This window comes from Dasypus novemcinctus, chromosome 11 (genome assembly GCF_030445035.2).
Source record: "Dasypus novemcinctus isolate mDasNov1 chromosome 11, mDasNov1.1.hap2, whole genome shotgun sequence".
Taxonomy (NCBI): Eukaryota; Metazoa; Chordata; class Mammalia; order Cingulata; family Dasypodidae; genus Dasypus; species Dasypus novemcinctus.
In genome coordinates, this window is record NC_080683.1 from 19,199,237 (window position 1) to 19,213,210 (window position 13,974).

At 42.7% G+C, this 13,974-nt stretch overlaps 1 protein-coding gene across 16 annotated transcripts in view; it reads right to left on the reverse strand.

Annotated features, from left to right (window-relative positions):
• Window positions 1-13,974, reverse strand: part of ADGRF5 (adhesion G protein-coupled receptor F5) — a 110,138-nt gene that overhangs the window by 71,000 nt on the left and 25,164 nt on the right. For 5 of the 16 annotated variants that reach the window (XM_004452803.4, XM_071218501.1, XM_071218497.1 and 2 more), the window contains exon 1: window positions 4,227-4,604. The exons of 8 other annotated variants lie outside the window; for them this stretch is intronic. The gene's annotated coding sequence lies outside the window, so the exon portion shown is untranslated. Of the gene's footprint in view, window positions 1-4,226; window positions 4,646-13,974 lie in introns of those variants that run through there. 3 more of the 16 variants (XM_004452799.5, XM_004452801.4, XM_004452802.4) reach the window with 3 other exon arrangements.

A 13,974-nucleotide genomic window follows, 5' to 3' on the forward strand; every position in this document is an offset into this window, starting at 1 on the left:
GATATGAGTTTTCCAAATACTTTCTCCCATTGTTTAGGTTGTTGTTTTACTTTCGTGATGAAGTCCTTTGAGGCATAAAAGCTTTTAATTTTGATGAAGTCCCAATTATTTATTTTTTCTTTTGTTGCTTGTGCTTTGGTTGTAAAGTCTAAGAAACCATTGCCTAACCCAAAGTGCTGAAAATGCTTCCCTATATTTTCTTCTACGACTTTTATGGTTCTTGTTCTTACATTTAGATCTTTGACCCATTTTGAATTGATTTTGAGGTAGGGGTCCATATTCTTTCCTTTGCATGTGGGCATCCAGTTTTCCCAGCAATTGGAGAGACTGTTCTTTCCCAATTGCATGGTCTTCACCAAAAATCAGTGGACCACAAATGAGAGGGTTGATTTCTTAACTTAGTTTGATTCCACTGATCTGTTCATCCTTGTGCTAGCACCATGTTGTTTCAATTACTGTGCTTTTTAATCAGTTTTTAGATCAGGAAGGGTGAGTCCTCCAACTTCATTCTTAGTAAACAATTTTTATAGAATAATTCCTCTTTTCTCGTCTTCTTCATAGACACATCTTTCTCCTGAATGCCCTGCATTCTGAGCTACTCATCTGGTACTGCCGTAGGAATCTTTTTGCAGCACTCTCGAGGGATTCATTTCTAGCATAGTAATTAGGCCTATAGACTCTGGAGTCAAAAAGCCACAGGACCACTGGATGGAATGGGGGAGAGTGTGGGCCATGGTGTGAACCGTTGACCATGGGGTGCGGGGGTGCCCAGAGATATACTTGCCAAATGCAATGGCTGTGTCATGATGATGGGAGGGAGTGTTGCTGAGGGGGGGGAGAGGTGGGGTGGGGGAGGTAGGGTTCAATGGGACCTCATATATATATATTTTTAATGTAATATTATTACAAAGTAAATAAAATAAAATAAAATTAAAAAAAAAAAAAAAAGCCACAGGACTCCAGACTCTACTACTTGCTAGCTTTGTCCTTCAGGCAACTTACTTAACCTTTGTGTGTTTCCTCACCTATAAAGTAGGGATTATAATAGCACCAATGACATAACATTATTGGAATAACCAAATGAGTTAATTGTCTTTGTAAAGTACTGAGCATGGTGCCTGGCATATAGTAAGCACTCAATAAATATTACCTTTGTTATGAAAATTCTCAATGCCTGTGCCTTGCCTCCCATTAAGAGTATAATCTAAGTAAGGAAAAGAAATATCTGCCTTTGAAATTCCACATCACGGAGCAAGTCCCTCCAGTGAAGACACTTCCAACTAATCTGTGGTTTTATTTATTTATTTATTTTTCCTTTTTTGAGGGATTGAACCCAGGACCTTGTATGTGGGAAGCCAGCACTCAACCACTGTGCCACATCAGCTCCCTGAAACTGTGGTTTTAAAGGTTTCACTTTTCTGGCCATCTTTTGGGAAATAGCCAAGATTCCAATTGTTTTAACCATCCAAATGGGGGGCATACAGTGTGAACTGAAACGCAGAGCTAGTAACTAGCTCATGGCTTCATGGTGTGCACACAGCCAGGGGAGGTAATTAACTCAACAAGCCTTCCTGGAGAACTTTACTTTCCAAAAAGCCCCTCCTAGTGTTCTCTATAAAGCAGCAAACATTACACCACACCAATGAACAATATGAGAAGGTGGAAAAATATTCACTAGTAGCACATTTTATGATTTAAAAATCAGCCCTGGCTTGTTGATTCATAATTAGATCAGTCCAGAAAGTGGCAGGTCATGCAAATGACAACTGTTATTTTATTTCTTCCCTTTTTCTTAAGATTAGAGTGTAACATGTTAAAGGTAACATTGAGTGAAATGTTTGATCCCCCCTCCCCGTAATCATTTGACACTAGAAGACCACATCCTGTTTACCTAGAACATTTAATCTACTTTTATAAAATCCAACAAGTAGCAAGGACCCAATGTATCTGCAATGAGGCCAGTGGGGTTGTTCAATTTAAACTTTCGACAGGCAATACCACTGTTGGGGGAGCCGGAAACCTCCTCTTCATTCTCACATGCTGATGAGTCTGTTCCTCTGATAAACAGCAGCAGCCAGAATTGTAATGCATGGTGCTCACAGCTGCTGGCATGCCTGGCTGCAGCTTCTTGGCTTCATGAACAGGCATTGCTTCTGCTTCTCAAGTCAGCCACTTTGGCTCTAACAGCCAGAACTCAATGGCTCTTATCCCCAGGTGCATAATAGACTCGCTTCAGAGCTTTTTTTTTTTTTAAATGCTATGCTAGGACACTTCCCCAGATATTCTGACATAATTGGCCTGGGGTAGAGTCTGGACATTTTATTCTTTTTGTTATGCTCCTAAAGTACTACTAATGGACAGCAGGTGTTAAGACTCTTTTACCAGGCAGATAACAGTATCCAGCCAATTACATTAACTCTGCTCCATGCGATTTTTATCCTCACATCACTGAATAAGAACAGGATTGGAAAGATGATGGTTTTACTCTCTTTTCATCTCTGTGCCCCAAAGTATTAATTATGGACAAGCAAACAATAATGAGGCAGGTGAATTTAAGAAGAGTTGATAGACCAGAAAGCACTACAGAATGTCCAAAATCGGCAGGGCCATATGGCCCGTGAGTTGTTTGGGGTAAAGGAAACTTGCAAAGGGACAAGAAAATGCCAAATAGCTACTGAAAGTGCTGTGTGTTCTTGGGGGTGACATTGCTTTTATATCTTCTTTTCAAACCCTTTCTCCATGGCCATGTCACCTTGTTCCTAGTGATACTTATTCACTTGTCTGTTAACAGTGTATAAGGTGAAAGAAAAGGCCACAGATTTTTTACAGAAGACTTAAAGAAAGATTGTAAACAAGCCAATCTGTTGAACACAGCTATTATTTACTGCATGAAAAGAGAGTCATTTCCTTCCACACCCATTTTCCCTGTCATCCATTTTTTCTCTTTCTCTCTCTCTCCTTCCATCCATCCATTCATCCATTCATCCATCCTTTTTAATCGCCTTTCTTTTCATTTTTTTCATTTCCAAAACAAAGCTACCTTTGATGGCCTTCAAGCGAAAAGCCCAAACCACTTGTTGTCAAGTCTGAAATTTAATTGTGAGAGATTGTTATTAATTAATTGCCACAGCCGAAACCAACCCCAAATAATAACAGGAAAAAGGAGTTAAATTCTTTCAGCCTTTTCTAAGTGTTAAAAGAACTATTCACGTCCCCATGTGTCATTTGATTCTTCCACTAGAGGAAGGTATTGCTCAGGATCAATGCATGAATCTTACAAAGAGAATTTATTGTGCCCTATGTGCTAGTCTTGTCCCAGAAGCTGGGAAAAATAGAAAATAAGTCCTTTAATTGGTAATATACACAGCAAATTATCAGCAGGATAATCTTTGGGAAGGTAAAGGAGAGGGTGTACTGGGGGATGTGGGGCTTTATAACATGTTAGGAATATTGTTTTCAACAAGAACTCCTTCTTGGATTATCTGCGCAATTCAAAAATGAAAGAAAAATAACCTGTGAAACTGAGCTATGGTGAAGTGGCATGGCCAAGCCTTTCACAACGTTTAAGAGAACATGGCTTAAGCAAACCACACATCATGGATCTTGCCCTCCCTCCTAGAATGCTCAAAGTAAGTCTGCTCAGCTCTTAAGCCCTCCTTCCCAGCCCTGACTACAAACCCCTTCCCCCTCGGTCAGGGTCATGGGCGGGAGGCTGCAGCTTATGTTTTATGTTTCCACGATCATCCCTTGCCCCAGGAAAGCGTGAGAGAGCCCCGCGGGCCCCTCTGGCTCTGTTGCAGCCTCCCCTGTCCTCAGCACCCCTGCAACGTGGTTGCCGGCCATAGACATGCTCTAGGCAGGACAGTGGTGTACTCACTTATCAAAGCTCCGGACTCTGTGATGTTTTCTGGCTCAGGTATGGGAGAATTCATTTGAAAAAAGCATCCTCTTTATTACAGAGAAACCCCTAAAATGAGCTCAGCTATTTGCCTGATGTTTGGTCTTCTTAAACATGGTCCCATCAACTTGACCAACAGGCTACAAAATGCTCTTGCCTGGACATCCTTTAAGCTCCCAACACAAATACCAGCCATCTAGCAGAAAATCAGGCAAAGAGGATCATGACTGGAAGATGCCTTAAAAGGAGTGACAAAGGGACTCAGGTACCCCTGAGGTCCTGCTATGAAGGGAGACAGACCACACACAGGAGGAGAAAGTCCTGTTACCTGTCCAGTGCTGTTGTTCCCAGGCCAGCTCCTGCTCTGAACAGATGCCTGAAAGGCTCCTGGTGTCCACTACGGGGCTGTTTGCCCCATGGGCTCCTCCAAGGCCTCACACCCAGTGGAGGGAGAACCAGACAAGACTCATTGCGAGGGCTCAGGCGGGTTCAGGACCGGCAGCTCTGTGTCCCCAGTTCAGCCTCACCCGTGCTTCCCTCAGCTGTGGCCCTCCGAGCCTCACAAAGCTATCCCAGAGAGCTTGGCTGCTGTTTGAAAAACAAAGAAGTGGTTTCCTGGTCCCCTTCCCCGGATGGTATGTGCAATTTCCCTCACGCCCAGGGGAAGTCCTTCAGATCCTTCTTATCTGGAAACCTCTCCACCAAGTGGACAGACTTGTTTGGCCGATGCCTCTGGTTCTTGCTCTCCTTTTTCCGGAAAAAAAAAAAAAAAATCAGGAAAATGAAACCAGAGCAGAGCAAAAATGGGTTAGAGCCAATGGATGGTATAGGACGTCATTTAAATCTTTGAAGGATGCCACTAAATCAGTCTGTGATTTCAGAGTGGAGGGGAAACTAAAATGGGTGAGTTCTTTGTTTCTGGCAGTGCCAAGAAGTCAGAGAATCCAAGACTCACCAGAGGGTGAGAGGTTCTAAAAAGTCATTGAGTCCTGGCCCCAGGCTTTAGGATGGACTGCATTTCAAATATGCCACATTAAGGGGATGTCTAGTTGTCCAAGGTTTCTGGAGAAATGCTATGAATGTTTGAGCATCAAACTATACATCTTGCAACCCTTAAGATATCGTCTCAATAGCACTGATGTTTACAGATAAGGAAATCTGTGGAAAAGGGTCAGTTGCAGGCTAAATACAGCTTGTTGAATTTAAAGATGAGTTATAATCATTGAGTTTTTGAACTGGAAGTGACCCTACTCATCCTCATTTTACAAATGAGGAAACTGAGGCCTGAGAAGAAACTTGCCCAAAGTCTGGACACAGGCGGAAGTAGTAGATTATGGCCCAACCATTCTTAGATTCTATTGTGGGGAAGGCAGTTCAATTGTCTACTCCGCAACCCAACCCACAGAAGGTTTGATGAATGAGGCCTGGCCTGGAGCCAGGAATCTGCCATTTCAATACATGTGCCAGGTGAGTGGAATGCAGGTAGTCCCAAGACCGCACTTGGAGAAACCTTTGTAGTGTCAGAGCAAGGATGCCAGGGTCAGACTGTAGGGATTCAAATTCTAGTCCCACAAGTGCATATTTATTTGGCCTCAACTTTTTACTCATGACTTAACCTCACCGAGACTCAGTTTTTATTATTTGTGAATATGGGACAATAATATTGTTGCTCTTAACAGGCTCAGGTGGAAAGGCTGGCATAGGGCAAGAGCTCAACAGCTGTGAGTTATTATCCTGAGACCTGGGCTCTGATGCCTCCAAGTTCAAATGCTTTCCCGGCTCCTCTAGCTGGCTTCTTTTCTCTTTAGCTCACCCTTCCTTCTTGCCCAGGCTATCACCCTTGGTATGTACCAATAGTACTCATGCTTGTGACACAAGTCAAGTATTTCGGTAAAAAGAAGATGAATACTCAGAATATTAGCATTTTACTTCTGGGTACTGATTTTCAATCATATTCTCTAGCCCAGTCTTTGCCTAGACATTAGTTCTTCCATTTCCTCTTTGCAACCAGTCCAGATCTGGCTGCAAGTTCACCTCCATGAGGCCGTGGGCCCACCCAAAGAAGCAGCCTTCCTAGCACCAGGGGTGACTTGTGACTGGTTTAAAGTGGGGCCACCACATTCCCTTTGCCAGACTATGGTTGATGATTGGATATGTGGCCAATTCTGGATGCACATTACCTCTAGATTTCCTGCATTATTTAACCCAGTTCTATTTGGGTTTTCTGATATTTGCAGCCAAAGCCATTATAGTAAAGTGGTAAATTATTATGAAAATTAAATCTTTTGATTTTATATAAAAGTAAATGCTGCCCTTGGCCTAAGACAATTAGGAAGAATATTAAAACAACACACACACAGGCAAATACCTTAAATCATATTCTAAAATATTCCAAATTAACTTTCTTATGCTAAACATTTGTGATATTGGCTACTTATTTCTAGAGGAAATGGACAAAGATATTCCAGATTCTTTTCTTACAGCAAAAGTCTATACTATTAAATATAAGTAATGGAAAAGCAGCTGGGTCTTAAAAACCCAGAATAGTCTGGCAGTTAAGAGTATGGGTTCTAGATCCACAACTATTAGCACAGTGGGACCTTGACAGGTGATTCAACTTTTTGTGTCTCAGTTTCCTCATTGGTAAAATTAGAATAATAATAGTACCTATCTCACAAGGTTGTTGTGAGATAAAATTAGTTGATACATGTAAAAATGCTTAGAACAGTACCTCGTATACAATAAGCTCCATGTCTGTGTGGGGTTTTTGTTTGTTTGCTTTTTGCAGGAAAGAGATTTTTATTGCAATGATAGTTGCATGTATGGATTTGGTATTGTCTTTTCTCTTACTTGCTGCTTGCTTTGTCCCAGGGTTAGCACCGATGAGGATATTGAAGATGCCTCCAAAATATATCATCTATCTACTGTGAGATTTGGTTCCTTTGGGGGCAACTGGAGTGGACTGTATAAATGTAGATGGATGATGCAAAATACATTGGGGAGGAATGAAGAAACAAAGAAGGGAACTGGACACTGATATGGTGGGAAAGATCCAAAAAGAACTTTGCAGGCTGATGGCTTTGGAAAGTAACTGCAAGGTTGAACTAGATTGGATTTACTCCAGCCAGCTAACAGGGAGGTGAAGAAGGTCAATCACCATACCAGGGAGCCAAGAGTGTCAACAACTGCAAGCAGGAGAATTGCATCCATCATCCAGGTGGAATCTAAGCACCCTCTCTATATAGAGGTGGAGTGGACATCACCATCCCAAGGTCCACAGAATGGAGGAATAGAGTATGGATTAGAGTGGACTTACTGATATTCTATTCTGAAACTATTGTGATTAGTAATGGAAGTAAATATAGCATTGATGTGGAGAAAATGACCACGGTAGCTGCTGAGGGTGAGGAGTGGGAAGAAGAGATGTGATGTGGGGGCATTTTCAGGACCTGGTGTTGTCCTGGGTGGTACTGAGGGAACAGTTACTGGACATTGTATGTTGTTCCATGGCCCACTTGGTTGCCTGGGGGAGAGTGTAAATTATAATGTGGACCATTGACCATGAGGTGCAGCAGTGCTCAGAGATGTATTCACCAAGTGCAATGAATGTCCCATGATGATGGAGGAGGTTATTATGGAGGGAGTGGGGTGAGGGGGGTGGGGGGTATATGGGGACCTCATATTTTTTTAATGTAACATTAAAAAAAATAAAGAGAAAGACAGAAAAGAAAGAAAAAGAAAGGAAAGAAAGGCAAGAAAGGGAGAAAGGGAGAAAGGGAGGAAGAAAAGGAAGGAAGGAAGGGAGGGAGGGAGGGAGGGAGGGAGGGAGGAAGGAAGGAAGGAAGGAAGGAAGGAAGAAAGGACACAGAAAAAGAAAAAGAAAAAAAACCATGGTAGAAATGTTCATCCACTCCAGGAAAAAGGGAAGTGTGTACACCTGGACACCTACAAAAACAAAGTGTAAGCACTTGAACTGGCTGCAACTTGCTTTAAGAAGCATCCCACTGTCAGAGTCAGCTCATGGGTAAATGCTTCTTTTTAAACTGTCCTGCCTTTTTTCCTGGTTGGGCTTGGGTTGTTAGGTGCAGTTGGCCCTCTGACATGGAACAGGGCGTTGTCAAGGTGTCTGTCCCTTTGCTTCCCTGAGGAGCAATTCCTTTCACCCACCATCTCCTGTTTGTTGCTAGGAACGTTCTGTGCTTGCTGCACTCACTTTACAATGGAAACAAAGACAAATAGAAAAATGGAACCACCATATGGTCTCGGCTGCAACCCAGAATTAACTGCTGATGGGGTGACCTTGCCTTGTCACAGCTACAGCTGTCTTGGCTGTGACAGAGGCCCTTCTCTTGAATTCTAAGGTTGGAGTTGGTGGCAGGTTGAAACCAAACTTCTTCAATAAGACTGCAAACGTATAGACAGAGTAGCTAATTCACTAGGTGTTTTATCTATATTTATATTAGTATCCAGATGTGTCTTATGACTTCAGGGCATAATCTCAGTAGAGCTCTTAGTTTTCTTAGCAAAAATGTTGGTACCAAATACATGTGTATGTCCTGGCATGCTCCATGTTGTTTCACTCTTCTGCCCATCCCCCTTCTTCACCTACCTAAATTTCAGTCTCCCTTTAATTTTACTTTTTTAAGGACCCTTTTACCCTTCCAAGCCTGGGCCAAATTTTTCCTCCTCCCTGCCAGGTACATGTCTTTTTACCCATATCATGCTGCATTTGAATGACTAGTTTAATGCATTGACCTTCTCTCTGAACTGTAAGTACCTTAAGGGCAGGGATAATTCTTATTTATTATTTGTCCAGCTCCAAGTATAGCTCTGGCATATAGTAGATGATCAATAAAAGCAAGCAAAACTGAACTGCTCCATTTTAGTTTCCATTGCTAGTTCCTTCTCCTAACTTTGGGGTGCCCCAAAGCTCAGTCTTGGAACTCCTCTATATCAACACTCATTCCTCAAGAAATCTCCACCAGTTCCCTGGTTTAAATCTTTGTGCTGATGAGTTTCAAGTTTATATCTCCATTATAGACCTCTTACCTGATCTCCTGACCCATATATCCAACTGCCTACTTGACATCTCCAACTGGATGTTCAAGAGGATCTCAAATTTAGCATGTCCAAAACTAAACTCCTGAGCTTCCCTTCCAAAATAGCTACTCCAACAGCCTTGCCCATTGTAGTAAAGGTCCTCTCCATCTTTCTAGGTCACCCAAGTCAAAATCCTAAGAATTGGCCTTCTGCACTTCCTTTCACAATTTATATTTCATTTATCATCATATTCTTTTTTAGCTCCAGCTTCAAAACATATGCCTAATCTGGCTATTTCTTACCCTTTCCACTGATATCATTCTCAGTCAAGACATCATTATCTCTTGACTGGATTATTATAATTACCTCTAATTAGTCTGCATGCTTCTACTCTTGTCCCCTGGTTTAGTCAGTCAAAGGGGTGCTGATAAAAAATATCAGAAATCTGCTGACTTTTATATAGGGCATTTATTTAGGATAAAAGCTTACAGTTACAAGTCTGTAGAAAGTCCAACTTGAGGCATGGTAAGTGGTACTTTCTCACTGATGTCATTCGCCATGTGTTGAAGCAAGATGGCCACCAATCTCTGGCTGGTCTCTGCCTTCTCCTCTGGGTCACCGTTTCCTCTGGAGGCCTCGTGCTTAAGTGATCCCATAGACCTCTCTCTCCTGGCATAGGGCTTGTTTCCTTCTGGGCCTCCTGTATCAGTCTCAGCTGTTCTGGCCTCTTCCCAATCTCAGCTGTAAACTATCAGGCAAAATTACTCATCTCTCCCCAGGGTGTCTGCTGTTTGAGCCTTCCTCTCTCTATCACATGGCAGGATGGAAAATAGCAGAGCTCTTTTCTTGTGTCTATGTGAGGGTCCATTTAGATCAGACCCAGCAAGGGGATGGGGACTCAACCTGAGTCATGCCCACTGATGTAGTCAAATCAAAACCCCAAGGCAATCTTATCAAATAATCCAATCAGAGGTCCCTCTGCTGAATTTAATGTCATCAAGGGGTATCACACCTAGAGGAATAGATTAGTTTACAAACATAAGCTTTCTCTTTTGGGGATTCATAAAATAATCTCAGATTGCCACACCCCTTACAGACTATTCTCAAGACTGCAATTAGAGTGAGACTTGCAAAACATAAGTTAGGTAATGTCCACCTCTGCTCAAAATCATCCAGTGGCCTCCATTTCACTCAGTCAAAGCCAAAGTCCTATTAATGGCCCGTAAGGTACACCCCACCCACAGCCCTGCTCCCCCACCATTTTCCCCCTTACTTTTGCTGCTCCAGCCACACTGGCCTCCTTGAGAGTGAGGCAGGACATGCTGTGCTCCCTGCCTAGAAGGTTCTTTGACCAAATATCCTCATGACTCATTACCTCACCTCATCCAGGCCATTGCCCCAACATTGCTTTCTTAGTAAAGTCTTTGTTGGTGATGGTAGTTAACATTTCAGCCCTATGGATCCCCCTCCCTTGCTTAATTTTTTTCCATATCACTTATCACCACTAAAGCACTCTTTATTTTATTTACTGGACACCTCTGCCTTCCATCCCCTCACAATGTAAGCTTTACGAAGCCAGAGAAGCTTGCTTAACTGATGCTCTGTACCCAGGACGGTGCTTAGCATATAATGGACATGCAATAAATATCTGTTGACTAGTTGAATTAATGCTAACCCAGAAGAGCTTTAAGGCATTCTACTTTATAGAATCATTTCCACAATCTGCTACTGGAGAAGAGTATTTGAAACTACAACATACCAACAAACTTATTAATGCCACGGTCCTGGGCCAAACACGAGGCACGAAATTATATAACGGCTCAACATGCGAAACACTCCCACCTCCGTGTCTTGGCAGGGTAAACTCTGTCTTTTTTAATCCACATCACATGTCGGTAACCCTTTTGACCCAATGTGACCCAGGGGCAGCTTTCTTTTGGTGTTTCTCTACTGAGGCCAGGAAAATTCTCCTCTGGCACTGACCTGTTCTCATGCAAGGAAGGAACCAACAATTAATTCAGCAGTTTTATAGTATACAAATGGTCTTATTCTTATCTTTTGAGTGTATATCTTGGCAGAGCCTCTGTCAATGGCAATTGGTAGTATTTGTGCCTGGCTGTGGCCTCTCAGGTTTTATTTGCACTTGCTGTTACTGAACCCATTCTACCCCGATAGGCAGAAGCAGTTGCTCCTTTTTTCTGTACACATCTTTCAGATACTTAGGTTATTTTACTGTGGAAGTTCCTAAAGTTTCCATCTTTTGAACCAACCGGATACCTAGTTCCATTCTACCTCTCCCCCATGCCTTCCAGTGAAGGCCGAGTTTCAGTCAGAAATCCAAAATACACTCCAAGTGGAACCCCTTCTTAGGCTCTGTTTCCAGCATTACCTTCCATGGTTTTACCTGGAACATGGAGCGGCATTGTATGAGGGAAATCGATATAGATTTGAGTCACAGCTCCATAGAGGTGTCATCACCAGGCTCTCCTGACACTTGGTGGTCTTTTCCTCGGGAATGGTTACCACCAATAGCTGGTGAACTGAATCCTGTCTCCAGGTTCTACCTTCATTCTTATAGGTGGCCACCATCTATATAGCAGGAAATGCTTATGGGATGCTCACTGCATGGCATATATTACCCACATGGCTCAGCTACTGATGAACCATGTTTGTCACTGAGTCCTCCTTCTTCAGTTCCCCCACAGGGTTATAGGGAAGAACAGGGTGTCTGAGAACAAGGGCATTCTTTCTTGTCTTGACCGTGGAGAGACTCTATTTAGGAGGAAACTGCATTTCCTGTGAAAGTGCACATGTCCTTCTGTCAGTGCACACTTGTGCACATGACTCTGTTCATTGTATCCTGTGGGAGGGCTCTGCATCTGCAGGTACCAGCCAGAGTGATCTGCAAGCATCTGGCAGACCCTGCTTTGGGTCTGCAAATTCCTCTCTCATAAGAGCACCTCCCATCAAAATTCACTGTTATTTGCAGTTTTCAGAGCCTCGGCATCTCCTTTGACCCCAAATAAAATTCCCACACTTTTGCCTCTGATTATAGACATCATACCCTGAGAATTTATTGAGACAATTGGTGAATGACCACAGTGCTAAAACCACTAGATGATGAGGCTGAAGAGTCCTCATACCAGATGAGAAGTCAGAATCAAAGAATGTTAAAGGGGGGCCCCTGGAGATTTAGATCATCCATTCCAACCACTCATGTCACTGAGAAGTTGAGAGACTTAACCAAAGTCATGACACCCATTAGTATCAGAGCCAGAATTAAATTTTAGATCTTCTGTCTTGGCATGCAACATACTCTTAGCAATATACCCTGGTATCCCCCACAACCCCATCCCCAATTTCCATGGAAGGAGAATCAGCAGTTCTAAGTAGTTTAATGATACAGAGAGGCAACGTCCTGTTACACCTGTCTGTATTGAGAAAACTAGATATCAGTCAACATTTATCCTCTCTCTATTTATTAAACATAGCTAGCACCTTCTATACAAGCAGACATCAGAATTCTCTTGTAAACATCAATATTCCTGAAGCAGGGCAGTGCCAGTTAAGGAACTCTCTTTTCCATCAGCAACTCCTGAATGCCTCCCCTTACCATAGTCCCAGTTTCAGAGAATATTCAGAACAGCTTCATTATGAGTTATAAAGGTCTACAACTTCCTTCTTAGACAATGCCCATAAACAATCATCAACAAGTCAACAAGTAAAAATTACTCCAGAATTTTCTTCACGTTGCAACAGTCTAGGCTACACATCTCATTATGATGTGTAGCAGGTTTTCCCTCCTTTGAGAGAACTGTAGGCTACTCTATGACTACAGCCCTTCGGTTAGACTCTAGCTGTTGAGGTGCTAGAAAATGGGGTGACTGCTACAGGAAAAAGAGACGGGACGGAGGAAGTGAGGCAAGTCTGATTGGGTTTCAGAACCATGTGTAACCCAAACATTGGCTGTGGCCTCCACCTCTCAGGGATTTGCATAAAATTGCTCCTCCCCAGCCTGTGGAAGTTCAAAACCCTCCTCAGGATATCTGTGAATTCCTGAGGGTCTTTATATTCTTATAGTCTGCTCAAACTATAGGGTTCTCACTTTCCACATTTGTCAGGTCCGTTTTGCTCCAGGTTGATGCAAATGAAAAACAATCTCTTTGAATCCTATCAAAATCATCCCAACAGAGTAGGTGTGAACATAACAGAATTTACTGAAGATTTGGGGTGTAAGGTGGTGACCAAAGACATGTTTACAGTCCAGAGGATCTAACTCGTTAGGACTGGATCTGTGAGCATCACAGCATAACAGTGTGCTTTGGCCACCCACCACTGAGTGGTGGGTCCCAGACCCCCACCTTCTCTAGTGCCAGCCTGTAGACCTCTCTCTCCTTTCTTCCTGACTCTCCCACTTTCCTCCCTCTTTGGGGGCAACAAACACATTCAACTCCTCATGCAGAAGAGCCTCTACTCTCTTAAGGGTCTCTGGGTCTCAAGGCTATCTAGGTACTTATGAAGGTATTTTCCTAAGTACAGACAATTCCTTCCCAAGGAAGACTGTTGGGCTACTTTTTCCTCTAATCTCTGAATTGGGACAATTCCACAGTTAAAGGTAAAGTGGTCAACCCTATACCTAATGTCTAAGATGCAGCAGTAATTTCTGGGTAGAGAAAGAGGAGACAGTAACAAATTTGTAGTCTTTTCTTTATGATGCTGGTTCAGGATTTAAAGTTAGCCAGAAATGAAGCTTTAATTAAATTAGCTCGATTTTTCCAGGGCCTAAATTCTTTTATGGAAAAATATCAAGTGATTCTTTCCGACATATTAGGATACAGCTTCACTGAAATGATGCAGTGAATGGTACCATGGGGCTATGAAAAATATGACGACAGGTGACATCAGGAGTCTGGGCTGTCACCTCTATGATAAGGTTTGAGAGGCCACCAGGAAACCTATGTCTGTCTGCCCCTAATTCCTAAAGCTACACATTAGAGACAAATTGAAGGAACAGCCTCTATTCGGACTCACAAACC